Genomic DNA, 16,870 nt, shown 5'->3' on the forward strand with positions numbered 1-16,870 from the left:
CAATAAGAATACTTGACAACTTTGTAGCAAAAACTTCATAGTAGTTAATGCTAAAAAAATTACACTATTAAAGAAATTTACTCTTTTTCCTATCATTACGAACTTGACAATTTTCCAAGTTCTTGAGAATTAATCTCGATTTTAAATAATAATTTATTGAAGTATGAAATGGGTAGAAAATCCATTTTCACCAATTACCTTCTAAAAGTAACTCTATTAGGTCCATAAAACTTAACATTTATTCTTAAACAACTCATAATCCATTGATCTACTAATAATTCATCTTTCTTTAAGCTTTTAGCAGTCAATGTATTTACCGCTTACTCATTTTCTCAAATGAAAAAAACATCGTTAAACGCTGGGGCACTCCTTCCATAGAATGGAGGAAAATCCTTAGCAACTTCTACCCTTCTACGGTATGGTTCTGAAATCACGTTGGATTCTCTTTGGTCGATTTTGATCTCGACCTTCTTTTCAATATCATCTACTTTTTTATATTTGTCCTTAGTTTCTGACATCCATTAGGACATATATAAGAATAACACTCAAGTTGATAAGGAGTGACATCAATCACACTCTAATTGACACCCCATCAATAACTTTGACAATCTTAATGGCATGTAATCCTTTTTCTCAATTCAATTAAACCCGATTTCGGCCAAGAATCGGTTAAACTTATAGCTCTGAAACCAATAAATGTAACACCCATATTCTGTATACCTTTCCGTACACGAGATATGGATGTCACATCACTTTTTAAAATATGTTGTCATTTGAAAACCCGTAAAATTTTGTTTCAATTTTAACAACCATAAAGTATGATGTTCATAGAAGAAAAATACTAAAACTATCATTTAAAATACATTACAAAATATTTATTTTAGTTTCATTACATGCGAACTATGTTTTCAAAATGAATAAGATTATCCCTATGTCACTGACGAGTTAACCTTTAATTGATGAAAGTTGTTACTTTTGCACTCCTTACTAAGCAAAACCTGGATTGTTCCCTACGCGTGAAATCAACACACATTAAGTATTTACTTAGTGAGACATAATATTGTAAAGATATCATAATTTATACATAAATATTTTATGACTATTGAATGATGAATTAAATTTCATAATCCATAAGGACCAGATAAGCCTTTCTCAGTTAAACCATAATTATTTCATACAATTATCAGAATTTTTCTTAGTAGGCCCAACATACCTATCCTTCTATATATTTTCCCCATTATTCATTATTTTCCCTGGGTACATTGAATGAGAAAATACTATACATGTATTGTACTAAAGTGCCAATTAATCATGTATCTTTTATAATCATCACGGGCGGCACCTTAAGCATTGTTAAGACACCCTTTTTTATTTCCATTTGGGGTATCCTTTCATGCCTATTAAGTATTATTTACGTTTTTCTTTATGAAGGGCATGGGGGTTCTTAACCTTGAGGTCGTGGGATCGAGTCCCATGAAGGGCATTTCATAATAATAGAGGTCTCCTACAGAAGCTGCTCTCAACCTAGTGTTGGGGGCAGCCTACTATCTTACCTCCCCCTTACCCCATTACATATGGGAACAAGGGACAACCATTTTACGTTTTTCTTTATGACAACCATTCATACCAATTATGTATTGTTGTACATTTTATCTATATAACATCCTTTAATACAACTTATGCACTGTTTGTATCAAAATGCTTATAATTCCTTTAGTCTTTTACCCAAAGGCCTTTAGCCTTTCACCTAACTTGCATAATTGACACTTTTCTGCCGCTTGCACAGCTAGGCCATTAATCTTTTACTCAAATGTATTTAACCTTTCATCTAACTGGCATAATTGACACCTTTCTGCCCAATTGCACATCTAGGCCATTAATCTTTTACTTTAGAACTATTTTTACTCTAATAATTATTCATAATATCACTTAACTCTTTCAATTCAGTAAAAATTCTATAGTTTGCATACGTCGTGCCAATATGGTAATTTACAAACTTATTATAATTTACGTGGGTTGCACACCCACTACCAATACAGTAATTCATAAACTTATTATGAATTTCTTAGTTTTGTACTAATTTGTATCTTCCATAAGGATTAGATAAGTCCCTATTACTGAAACCAAACTTCTTTCATACTATTATCGTAAACATCCTTAGTGTGTCCAACATACCTTTCTTTCTTGTACAATTTTCTTTTCATTTTTCTTTAGTAATTATTCGTTAATTTCATTTATGGCATCCTTTCATGCCTTAATGCATCCTTTTATGCCTTAATGCATCATTTCATGCATTTCATTTATGGCATCCTTTCATGCCTTAATGCATTCGTTCATGCATTTTTAGTTATGGCATCCTTTCATGCCTTAATGCATCCTTTCATGCATTTCATTTATGGCATCCTTTCATGCATTTTAGTTATGGTATCCTTTCATACTAATAATGCAATCATATGCATTATTATTTTGGCATCCTTTCATGCCAATAATGGACCCATATGCATTATTATTTTGACATCCTTTCATGTCTATAATGCACCATATGCATTATTATTTTGGCATCCTTTCATGCCTATAATGCACCCATATACATTATTATTTTGTTCATTCATTTTAGAGCAGTTCATACTATAAAACTCATTTACAATATCCTTTCCATACATGAAATAAAAACATATTAACTACTGTACAACATACATTACAATTAAAACATTCTAACTTGACAAATTACTAATCATCTTCATCTCAATTGCATGCAATAAATACACTCACCTGATAATCCCTGCTAATAAGATGTAGAGATATCTGGCTAATCAACAACTTTATTTCCCCCCTTTTCTTGCTAGATTCAGGAGCTTGGTTATGATCTACACAATCATCCATTCAAGACATATACCATTCCAAATGTTAGTATATTCCTTGGCATTATACTTTAATAATATTCAAAGTATCATTATTTCAATTTCTATAACAATTTCAACCTATCTTGCCGTTCCAATCTCAATAGTATCGGTATTACTACTCTGGAATCGATACTTCTATACTATGGTAGTGATACCCCCTTTCGATATCGATACCATTTCTATATTCTGCATTGCATGGTATCGATACCCTTCTTTCAGTATCGATACTACTATACTATGGAATCGATACTCCCTTTCAGTATCAATACCATTTTGACATTCTGGATCCATGGTATCGATACTTCCCTTTGTTAGTATCGATACCCCTTCAGTATCGGTACCACTTGCATCGGTACCGATACTATTCGTCCCATTTATACCTTTTTACACCTATAGTATCGATATTGTTCTATCAGTTCTGATACCATTGCCTAGATTTATCATTTTTTAGCTCGATTTTCACTTAATTTTCCCTTATAATCTTATATTTTTACCTCTAACAATACTATTTAACTCCTATTTACTTAACCCAACTAACTTTACTTCATTTTAATACCTTTAACATCTAACATATTCATAGAACATCACAACTCAAGAATCATATCATTTTTCTAAACATGTTTTTAATCATATTTCATTCTTCTAATCTCTTATTCAATCTTTTGACAAGTCAATTCTACTAATAATCCTTAATAAAAACACATATATCAATATATCATTCAAAAACCCATTTCTTTAAATCTTCTATAAAATATCCACCACTTAGTTTTAATCTTCTTTACTCTTTCTTTAAGCTTATATATCACTTCACGTTACCAAAGCAACCTATAATTTAAAGGAAACACTAGCTAATGAGAGTTTAACTTATGCTAGAGATGATATCAATACCAACATGACGAAGAAGAAGAATAAAGGTAGGAAATTCTTTACTTTCCTCTTTCCTCCTATTTAAAATCCCTAATATATTTTTAAATTCATTTCCCTCTTAAAAGACCAAAGTGCCCTCTTAACTTATATATTGATACAAATTAGTCTAAACAATATTCTAAATCATTTTTCTTATCTTTTACCACTTATTTAATTAAATCTTAAATTTTCAAATCTTTTTTATATAATCCTTGATCTAATATTTGGGGTATTACAAATCCAATCTAAATGTAATGCATTTTTCTTATGCAAATGATGTTCTCATGGATGCAAAAATATTGTTTTAGTTTTCTTTTGACTTCAAAGTGGAGAACTCGATCTTCCTTCACTTGATCAATCTTTGCTAGTGCCTCTACTCTAATATTGGTGTGGCAATTTTTCGATTCAAGCTAGCATTTTCTGAAGAACAATCCAATCACTCATTTCATCATGTTTTCTCCCTCCTCTGTTTTCTCCCTCATCTTCAAACGCGTCTACTCTATCAGAGTTGTTTTCTCTAGATTATTCCACCAACTGAAGCATGAATGATTTGTTTTTCAAAGTAATCTCTTCTTGTCTCTATCTTCTGCTTTTGTCATTCTAAGCGGCGATATTCATTCTCAATACGTTCTTTATCTGAATCTTGTTATCTCAGCATGATCTTGGTCTTTGGTCATGCCCTGATGTGGGTATTTTTATGTCTCATCCTTATTTGAGTGTCGAAATTTCAACCATGAATGGTCTCACTCTTGTACCATCCATAAAAAATCACATCCTATCAGCTAGATAAACGTTGGCCTTGAATCCTTACGAAGCTTTTGAACATCAATGTCATCTTCAATTGCGAAAAATATTATTATTTCCAAAACTACTCAGAAGGTTGATCAATATGCCAAATACATGAGTTCCTTGAATCTTTGCTGAAATATAAAAAAACCAAAATAACCATGCCTCTTCTTATTAAGGTGGCAATCTGCTTCTTGGTCAACTATTGATGATGTCAAAAAGAATTGTGAAAAGTTTTATTCTTGAGCCTTCTAATTTGCCAGACTTAAATGTTCCAATGATTGGAGAATGTCTCCCTTGCCCTTGCATCACTTTTATTTGAGGCGGAATAAGCCTTACCAGCTTCTAGGACCTCTTTCATTCTCAAGAAATAGTCTTGTTTGTTTGTCCCAGATCAAAACATCTTGGATAAATATATTTGATGGGATTGAATAATTATCCTCACGTAGTTACGTACATGAATTCATCTTACATATATTTCCTTGACATATACTCTTTAACAAATGAACACAAGTGTCAAGGTTTTAGGCTACTTTGAGTTCTCTACACTTTAAAAGATCAATTCAAAGTAATACCAAGAAATCTTTTTTTTTCTTTTGAACTATGTTAATATACTTATAAGATGCTTGTAAATGAACAAAATTAGAAGTTGAAATGAGAAAATTGAAACTTTTACAAGGTCATGGCAATCATGGAAATGATGCAAATCAAGAAATAAAGTCAGGCGCTTTAAGCATCACTAGCATGAATGTTCTTGAACCAATCAACTTGATATAATTTGGAGAAATGAGGTAAGCCTTTGTCTAGAAGATCTCAAATGTTAACAAAATATTAGTAGATGTGAAGCTCCTATCAAAATATCATGCTCACTGAGCCAATCAACTAGATACAGGCTCGAAGCGTAGAGGCAAGCTTTTGTCTAAAAGACTTCAGATGTTGCCAAAATGTTTGCAGATTTAGTCCTAGAATTTTAGATTTTAAAATAAACCTTTTGATTTAGATTTTTAATATTTAAGTCATAATCTAGATTATTCATTTTTAAAACTTATTCCTTAAATTAGGGGAATTTTTATTTGGTCCTCGTTTTTATTCGAGGTTCCATTTTAATTTTTTGAATCAAATAATTGATTAAAATTGACTAGGTTAATAATTAGAGCCTCTATTTTAGATTTATTTTCAAACTTAGTCCTTAAATTAGGGATTTTTTAATTTGGTCATCGTTTTTTCTCGAAGTTCTATTTTAATTATTCGAATCAAGTAATTGATTAAAATTGACTAGGTTAATAATTAGAGCCTCCATTTTAGGCTTAATTTCATAACTATACCTTTATCTAGGAGAATTTTTGATTTGGTCCTCGTTATGATTGAGGTTCCATTTTGACTATTCGATTCAATAATTTATTAAAAATGATTTTGATTAATATCAGATCCTACACTTTTAGTTTTAATCCCATGGGTTCTTTAAATTTCATAATTTGACACTTTAAGTTAGAGGGAATCCTTAATTAATTAATTTAATTTAATTAGATTCCATAACTAATTGTTTGATTGCATTTTATTTCAAAAAATAAGGCAATGTTTATTTATTAGGGGTTAGTAATGCATCTCTCACTTTTTCCCGGGGGCGACCGCTACTAATTCTCTGAGTAAATCGACGTCATTTTCAAAACCCCACATCATGGTTTCTAAATTATTAAGGCAATGCCCATTTTTGAGGTTGACAATGAAGCTTTCACTTTTGCTTGGGGTGGTCGTTATTAGTCCAGGTAAATCAATATCTATTTTTTGAAATATGCATACATAGTGGATTTTAAATTAAATAAAACTTTGAAATAAAAATTTCCAATTTTAAAATATAGGGTAATCGACTAGGTACCAATTTTGGGAGCCGTGGGGGTGCTAATCCTTCCCCATGCGTAACTAACTATCGAACCCGATTTCTGATTTCGTAGACCAAAACTTGGTATCTTTAGTAAAATAAAATATTTTATTAAGTTTGCCTGATTTTAGGTGTTCCAATATCACCTTAAAAATGATTGTTGGTGACTCCTATCTTTTCATAAAAAACCATTTATTTTCCAAAACACATTGTGCAACACCCACAGACCGATGCGGGTGACTCGATCCAATCTGAGGTGTCACATTAAGGCCACCGGAGCGACCCACAATAAAAATCCGAGAAAAATAAATTTTTTGTTAAAGCTCATAAAATCATAAAAAAATTTATAATTAAAATACAAGTTTAGAAAATCATTCATGTATTACAAACAGAAATAAAATCATACAAGTTTAGACTCGGTATAAAAATCAAATGTGTCCTACATGCCCCTAGTTACACTTGTACCGTACTCTTCAATCCAAGCCAAAGGAACTCCCATTGCAAATGTCGATAGTTGAACGAGATCAATTCTTTTAACATGATATGGTGAGTAAAATAGTGAGCTTTGGGAAGCTCAGTAATACAGAACTACCAAGTGATGCTGAAGGACATGTAGATAAATGGAAAAGCATAAATTTTTCCTTATTGATTCAGACGTCTACAGTTTTTCGGGATGACCTGAGGTTTTATTGATTTTTCTTCGAGTAAAAGACATGAAAATTGCAGTTCAGAGGAATATTCAGATGACCAAGTTCAGGAGATCGGAATATGATGTCTAGTGTGTTCCTATAAAATAGAGTAATATATATATATATATCCTTTAAAAATGTTAGTAGTTTAAAACATATTTTAAAACCACAGTAATACCCTCCAACCGAACACCGATATGCAGTTCCCCAAAACTGCATCCATAAGACTTACCCTATACCCATTGGGTATAGGAGCCAACTTAAGGGAGCTTATTAGGGCCTGAGAGCCTACCCAAGAAATTTTCTCGGGGCCTCAGAGCCTACCCAAATGTCGCCTTAGGTCCGTAAGGAATTACCAGCTAATCGGTGTGAACCTATATGAGGATTGATCAGAGATAAATCTCCATACTCTAGAATCCTACCCATATAGTATCCAGTAGAAATCAAATTAAGCATTAACTTTATTATCAAAATCATGATCCAGTAGTATATTTGTAAAAATGAATATGTAGTTCTTTAAATCACATGAATGACGTCCACCTATACACCATATACAATCCTATGATTTACCCATGGGAGTTCTTTAGGGTCTTAAAGCCTACCCAAGGTCTTCTTAGGTCCGTAAGGAATTACAAGCTTGATCAGAGTTGAACCTCCATATTCCAGCCTACGCAGATAATGTCCCAATAAAACAATTAAGTAGTAACCAATATATCCCATAATCCAAAAATTAGGAATGATTATATTATCCAGTGAAAACATGTAAACAGAGAACACAAATCATGTAACCATAGTTTATTAACAGTAAATCAAAACATGAGTAACTCCGTAATTTCGAGAGAGAGAAAAATCACATTTTATAATAGGTAAAACAATTACATGTCACAAAGGGAACATACTAGATGATCCAATTATTCTTCGGAGGTACTTGGTATTTATCATGTAGGGAACCATGAAACCTTTGTAGTTTAATAGGATTTCAAAATCAAGATCCCTATAAAAAGGGGGTTTGATAGCTAACATATTCATCAATTATTCGGGAACTGATTTATCAAGATCATATAGTATTAAGATATTTTCAAATGCGTTAAGTAATCAGGAAGGTATTTAGAATCTGTTGCATCATAGTTACTTGATATTTCATGTATGACAAGAGTGATTCCATTATTCAGGAAATTGGGGGCATTTTGGACATTTGGTTCTTGGAGAATTCTTTGTAATTTAATCTGATAAGAATAAAATAATGATTCATGGTATTTAAGATTCATGGTATTTATTTCCTTTTTGTATTTCAACGGTATCAAGATATATCGACGTGCTTGATTCGTGGTTTAAAACTCTTATAGACCGTACAACATATAAGTTCATTAGTGTTTCCAGACTTATCCAAGACATTCACTTAATTCTAGGTCATTGAGGGTACTTAGGTTAATTAATATTCAAGTTTATCCCGGTCACTTTGGAGTTTCCTAAGTAATTAGGTCTTTTCCACAATTCAAATACATACATTACTTTCATTCAGTTCAACTTGGTCATATAATATGGCTATTTCGAGAAATTCAAACGTATAAAGTATTTTCGATAATTTAGTCTCCGGGTGTTCGCTCAGGAAATAGAAATTCTAGGTCATTTTAGTATTCGATATTGATTTATTCATTTTGGAGCTTTAGGGTTTTAGTCGTTCCAGGGCTTAGAGGTACTTTGGGTCATTTATAGTTCAATGGTATTTAGTCATTTTCTTCGATTCAAACATATGAATCATTCTAGTTATTTATTTATCAAGTGGTTTGGTCTAAAAACCACAAATTCTAAATCTTTTGCCATATTGGAGGTTAAAAATTGGTTATATAGATTTTTTAAGCAAAACTAGCATTTTACATGTACATCAGTAGTTTCATCAGATCAATATGTTTTTTCGGAGTTATTTTTCCACATTTAGGGACAATTCTTGTCTTTTTACAACATAAAGGTATTTTATGTAATTTTTTTAAAGCTCATAAAATCATAAAACAATTTATAATTAAAATACAAGTTCAGAAAATCATTCATGTATTACAAACAAAATTAAAATCATACAAGTTTAGACTCGGTATAAAAATCAAATGTGTCCTACATGCCGCTAGTTACACTTGTACCGTACTCTTCAATCCAAGCCAAAGGAACTCCCATTGCAAATGCCGATAGTTGAACGAGATCAATTCTTTTAACCTGATACGGTGAGTAAAATAGTGAGCTTTGGGAAGCTCAGTAATACAAAACTACCAAGTGATGCTGAAGGACATGTAGATAAATGGAAAAGTATACATTTTTCCTTATTGATTCAGACGTCCACAATTTTTTGGGATGGCCTAAGGTTTTATTGATTTTTCTTCAAGTAAAAGACATGAAATTTTCAGTTTAGAGGAATATTCAGAGGACCAAGTTCAGGAGATCGGAATATGATGTTTAGTATGTTCCTATAAAATAGAGTAATATTCAAATGTGTCCTACATGCCGCTAGTTACACTTGTACCGTACTCTTCAATCCAAGTCAAAGGAACTCCCATTGCAAATGTCGATAGTTGAACGAGATCAATTCTTTTAACCTGATATGGTGAGTAAAATAGTGAGCTTTGGGAAGCTCAGTAATACAAAACTACCAAGTGATGCTGAAGGACATATAGATAAATGGAAAAGTATACATTTTTCCTTATTGATTAGACGTCCATAGTTTTTCGGGATGGCCTAAGGTTTTATTGATTTTTCTTCAAGTAAAAGACATGAAATTTTTAGTTCAGAGGAATATTCAGAGGACCAAGTTTAGGAGATCGGAATATGATGTCTAATGTGTTCCTATAAAATAGAGTAATATATATATATATCCTTTAAAAATGTTAGTAGTTTAAAACATATTTTAAAACCACAGTAATACCCTCCAACCAAACACCGATATGTAGTTCCCCAAAACTGCATCTATAAGGACTTACCCTATACCCATTGGGTATAGGAGCCAACTTAAGGGAGCACCTTTGGGTCTGAAAGCCTACCCAAGAAATTTTCTCGGGGCCTCAGAGCCTACTCAAGTGTCGCCTTAGGTCCGTAAGAAATTACCAGCTAATTGGTGTGAACCTATATGAGGAATTACGAGCTTGATCAGAGATGAATCTCCATACTCTAGAATCCTACCCATATAGTATCCAATAGAAATCAAATTAAGCATTAAATTTAATATCAAAATTATGATCCAATAGTATATTTGTAAAAATGAATATGTAGTTCTTTAAATCACATGAATGACGTCCACCCGTACACCATATACAATCCTATGATTTACCGATGGGAGTTCTTTATGGTCTTAAAGCCTACCCAAGGCCATCTTAGGTCCGTAAGGAATTACAAGCTTGATCAGAGTTGAACCTACATATTCCAGCCTACACAGATAATGTCCCAATAAAACAATTCAAGTAGTAACCAATATATCCCATGATCCATAAATCAGGAATTTATATTATCCGGTGAAAACATGTAAACAGAGAACACAAATCATGTAACCATAGTTTATTAACAATAAATCAAAACATGAGTAACTCCGTAATTTCGAGAGAGAAAACTCATGTTTGATAATAGGTAAAACAATTACATGTCACAAAGGGAACACACTAGATGATCCAATTATTCTTCAGAGGTACTTGGTATTTATCAGGTAGGGAACCATGAAACCTTTGCAATTTAATAGGATTTCAAAATCAAGATCCCTATAAAAAGGGCGTTTGATAGCTAACATATTCATCAATTTTTTGGGAACTAATTTATCAAGATCATATAGTATTAAGATATTTTCAAATGCGTTAAGTAATCAGGAAGGTATTTAGAATATGTTGCATCATAGTTACTTGATATTTCATGTATGATAGGAGTGATTCCATTATTCAGGAAATTAGGGGCATTTTGGACATTTGGTTCTTGGAGAATTCTTAGTAATTTAATCTAATAATAAAATAATGATTCATGGTATTTATTTCCTTTTTGTATTGCAACGGTATCAAGATATGTCGATGTGCTTGATTCGTGGTTCAAAACTCTTTTGGACCGTATAACATATAAGTTCATTAGTGTTTCCAGACTTATCCAAGACATTCACTTAATTCTAGGTCATTGAGGGTACTTAGGTCAATTAGTATTCAAGTTTATCCTGGTCACTTTTGAGTTTCCTGAGTAATTAGGTCTTTTCCACAATTCAGATACATACATTACTTTCATTCAGTTCAACTTGGTCATATAATATGGTCATTTCGGGAAATTCAGACGTATAAAGTATTTTCGATAATTTTGTCTCTGGATGTTTGCTCAGGAAATATAAATTCTAGGTCATTTTAGTATTCGATATTGATTTATTCATTTTGGAGCTTTAGGGTTTTAGTCGTTCTAGGGCTTGGAGGTACTTTGGGTTATTTATAGTTCAAGGGTATTTAGTCATTTTCTTCGATTCAAACATATGAATCATTCTAGTTATGTATTTATCAGGTGGTTTGGTCTAAAAACCATAAATTTTAAATCTTTTGCATTATTGGAGGTTAAAAATTGATTATCTAGGATTTTCTAGGCAAAACTAGCATTTTACATGTACATCAGCAGTTTCATCAGATCAATATGTTTTTTCGGAGTTATTTTTCCACTTTTAGGGACAATTCTTGTCTTTTTACAACATAAAGGTATTTTTTTGTAATTTTACCCCATACGAATATTTTTGTAATTTTACCAAACAGAAGTATTTTCATAACTTCTCATCCAAGTAATTTTTGGCATTTAACCTTTAAATAGATAAATCAGAATTTACAGATCCTGAGGTTGATTTCTTTCCCACTTAATCATAGAACTTATAATTTAATTCCTATTAGTCTTCTAATTTCTTATACGAGTCATCTGAGTCATTTCAGTTTACTAACTTTACACTATATCTGACTCGAGTCTAGTAATAATTAACTATACGTAAATGATCAATAATATTTATTCATGCAATCTATACCAACGTGTTCCTTATAGCATTCAAGAATGTAGTAATGTATTACCTCGATTTTCATTCTCCACCGATCAAACATTCAAACTCCATTCGATCACTCTCAAACTTGAATCCAATGTCCAATAATATCTAGAATACATATAAATAGAAATTACATCAGAAACTGGGCTTAATTACGGAAAACAGATCAAATCAGAAGGTAAAATTCTGAAAACAAGTTATTGGTTTTGAATTTGGGAAACAAACTTCAGATTTGGACTCAGGACTTCGAAAAACATAAAATATGACTTTTAAGGAATTTTAACTTTTTGGGTCAAAGTCAACGGTCAACTATCAAGTCAACATCAACTCTTGTCAAAGTGAAAAGGTTGGGTCAAAGTCAATGGGTCAGGTCAAATAGACCCGGTTTAGACTTGGTTGGCCGATTCGACCGGTTCAGTCTAGAAGAAACTAGAGTTGGGGGACGAGCCCCACGCGTACTGTTGGTGCGTGGTGGCTTGTGCGGTGATGACAGGGGTCAGAGATGGTAAACGAGCATTCCACGAGTAGCCAATCATCATTATCAAGCTATACCAACTCAAAAAAGAATAGCAAAATCACAACAATTAACCGGATTAACGAGATCGAGAGCTTACCACGATGGACGTCAAGATCGGTGAAGTTGACATTACCCACTAATTGGGTTTTAGGTGCACGGTGATGTGGAATCCGATTGTAGTAGCGGCGAGGCAAGACGGTCGCCGGATCGACCAGAATCGATCAAAATCGAAACGACGGGGAAGGTGATTTCGACAGAATTTCAAACAATTCCCCACGGCTAATGGCAATGGCTAACAATGATCAACCATTGAGGTTTTGATCATTGGTCGATGGCTCTCCAAACGGTGGTGGTGGCACGACCTGGGGTGGCCAAACGGTGAAGATTTGGGAAGACTTGTGAGGTTTCGGTTGATGGGGTTTTAGAGATTTAATTTCACAAAATTGACGGTATTTTCCTTTTTATTTTTCTCTGTCAACATAAAATGGAAAAATTTGAGGTTAAGTTCCTTAAATTTTAGAAAATTTGAAAATAAACCTTAAGTTTCCAAATCCTCACAAAATGTTCCTTTAATTAAATTAAATCAAAATTTGGGGAGTGACACGTTGGATCGGTCTTCCCTCCGAAAATCAGTTACTACAGATTAGACATCCTTTATCAATTTAAAGAGGAAAAATAATTGTAATTAATAAGTTTTTTTGTTGTTGTCAATTTCAACGTGAATAAAAACCAATACTATATTCTAAGGAGAACATCAACACTTCTTACTTCTTTTAGAATTAGAAATCATTGCTCTACTTCATATTAGAAGGTATTTCTCCTCGATTGGAAGTGTCGAAATGACGTCCTTTTACCTTAAATTTCTTAATTTCTTGGAGAAAAATATCGATATTTCTCCGCTTTGATTGGAAAGAGAGCGTGTCGTTCTACCTCATATTAGAAGATTACTTCTGTTCAATTGAAAGCAATGAAATGTTGATTTTTTTCTCTAGAATTTAGGATAGTCAACAACATTTTATTTATTTGATTAAAAAATATCACTAATTAAGTTAAATTTAAATTCTTAATTTTTTTCATTGTAAAAACAACAATTAATCGACTAGATATCAATTTTAGGGCATTGTGGGGTGCTAATCATTCCTCACACATAACTGACTCTTGAAATCATTTTCTGATTCGATCACACCCTAATGGTGCGTTTGGTTCACAGAATGTATGATTACCAGTGGGAATAAAAGATTACCAGGGAATAGGATTACTGGGAATGTTGTATTTTGTGTTTGGTTGGTTTAATAGGAATGTAAGATTACCGTGTTTGGTTAAAGGAATAAAAGATTATTGGAATGTATATTTGACCAAATTGTCCTTATTATATATTTGTTTTTTAACAAGTTGGAAAATATTTATATATTTTAAAAAAAAAATTAAATTCATATAATTTTTTTAAAAATTTGAAAATATAAAAAAGTTTAATGAAAGGGTAAATTTTTATTTTAACCCCTGAACTTCATATAAAATTTTAATTATAGATTTTTTGTAAATCTAAAATAGTTTAAGGATAAATTTGTAATTTAACATTCGTAGAATTTTATATTATTGAATGACAAAATAAGGATATTTTTGGAAAACAAATTAAGGGCATTTTAGTCCAAAATGCCGGTAATCCAACAATACCTAAGGAAAGGGAGGTAATGACATTCCTGGTAATATATCCCAAAAAATTCACTATTGGTAATGTAAGATTACCAGAAATAACATTCCCGACTAACTAAACGGGGGAATGTGGATTCCATTCCCATGAGAATCTCACATTCCTCCAACCAAACACACCCTAAATAAAGATAGATGGTGACTAATTAAATCACATTTTTTATAAAAATTATAATTACAATAAATCCTAAAATTGTTTTTTTATTTTTTGGAACGTTATGATACGAAGTTCATTTGATGGATGTATCATAGTACCACATATTAATTTATTTTTAAAAACTTTTCATACAAATTTTTAGAAAATGTAAAAGTCCGATAATTTGTGTTTAACTATTTTAAATTAAATAACGTGATTTGACTAAGAAGAAGACAAAAATTGGCAAAAGTGTCCAGATAATATTATAGGGAGTGTTTAATTCCCAAATTAATGTGCTAATCCGATTAATTCCCTAAATGGAGTATTTTCTACAGTAGATTTTGGATCTCTCGGCATCTTCAAGGTTGAACCAGATTTTTTTGGGTCTTGCTTGGGATCTCCTGGCGTCTTATTTGGGATTTTCGGTGTGTTAGATTGTTTATGGGTATCTCTAGGCGTTGAAATCAAGAAAAAATTTGGCTTTTTTACACAAATATCACCTTAACATAAAGTAATTATTTGTTAGGCTCTGTTTAATAATATTTTTCGGATCTAGCAAAATTTTAAGAATACCATTTTAAATAACATGAAAAGTTTTGATATTTTATAAATTTATTTAATTATAAAATATTTTTAAAAATATTATTTTAAAATATAACACAAGACACACATCTTTTAGGATGGACTTATAAACTTCGATCTTACAACGTACGAGATTCATGATAAAATACACTTTCATTTTCATTAAATTTGTGTAAAATACACTTCTCGATATATTATATGTAAATATATGTTAACTATTTTTTATTTAATTTTAATTTAAGTTGTATATAATTTTGAGATATTTTTTCTTTTTTCTTAGACAGCCATAAAATAATAGCACGACAATAACGTTTTCATGATTTATAAATATTAAATTAAATTGAAATTTAATATTAAGTTGTACAAAACTAAAAACTTATATATTTTATCATACATTATACTAAAGTTCCGGTATATTTTTGACCGATACTTTTTGGTGTTAAAATATTATTGTAAAAAGAAAAGAGAATGAGCTACAATGGAAACATCATTAAGTGGTGTGCCACTGATATTTTAGGTGAATTATATACTGAGTAAACTTATATAAAATTTATAAAAATTTTATAGAAAGTATTTAAAAATTTTGTTAGATCCGTAAAATATTCTTAAACAATGCCTAACAAGTAATTAATTTATGTTAAGGTGATATTTGTGTAAAAAGGCCAAATTTTTTTCCTTGATAACTTAAAGACGCCTAGAGATCCTCATAAACAATCCAACACCCTCAAGACATCGGGAGATTCCAAACAAGACGCTTGAAGAATCCAGGAGATCCCAAGCAAGACGCCAAAAAAATCTGGTTCAACCTTGAAGACGCCGAGAAATCCCAAATCTACTGTAAAAAACATTCCATTTAGGAAATTAATCGGATGAGCACGTTAATTTAAAAATTAAACACTCCTGTAACGTTTTCTGGGCACTTTTACCGAACTTTAGGTACTTTTCAGTATAAAACTTGTAATTATTTTAAAGTTGATAAGCAGTGATGATTGATAAGAATCATGGACGTGGCTTCAAATGAGTTAAATTGCTTTAAAAGAATCATTATTCTTGAATAGTCACGAGCATCATATGTCTTTAAATATATAGTTTATTGCTAATACTTCAAAAAGCTATCAACAATAAGTTACTTCGGTGTGATAAACTACTAGATTCCTTAATTAAGGTTAGAAGTTCAAATTCTGGCGTTTGTGAATGGAGCAAACTGGATTGGGAGGATCGAATTCGCCTCTACAATACCCGATATAGATTAGTCGATCAATAGATCGAATATAAGTGATTAATTAAAAAATACTTCAAAAGCTAAATCTAATGCGCATTTGTTCATTTCTAATCTTTATGTTATACATATTTATTTATACATATTTTTTTAATAATTTAGAATAGTTATAAAGTAATATATGTTTACAATTTTCTTAATTAATTGATAACTTATATACATATTACAAACACAATTATTTGCCTCTAAAAAACAATATTCTTCTTTACTTATTAAGATCATTTGATATGAGTTTATTATTATTTATTTTTGAATGAACAAGGTAAATCCTTTCATCACAGATGTACCTAGAGGGGGACAGGTGAGGTCGATCGCCGCCCTAAAAATTTAAAATTCATATATTTTATATATTTTCTTTGTATTTTATATTAAAAATTTGTTTTATCCTCTAAAATTTTATAAATTATCCCAGATATAAAATTTTATAAATTCATCACTCCTGATATGAAATTCTTAATCCTTC

This window comes from Hibiscus syriacus, unplaced genomic scaffold, assembly GCF_006381635.1.
Source record: "Hibiscus syriacus cultivar Baekdansim isolate YM2019G1 unplaced genomic scaffold, ASM638163v2 tig00111723_pilon, whole genome shotgun sequence".
Lineage (NCBI taxonomy): Eukaryota > Viridiplantae > Streptophyta > Magnoliopsida > Malvales > Malvaceae > Hibiscus > Hibiscus syriacus.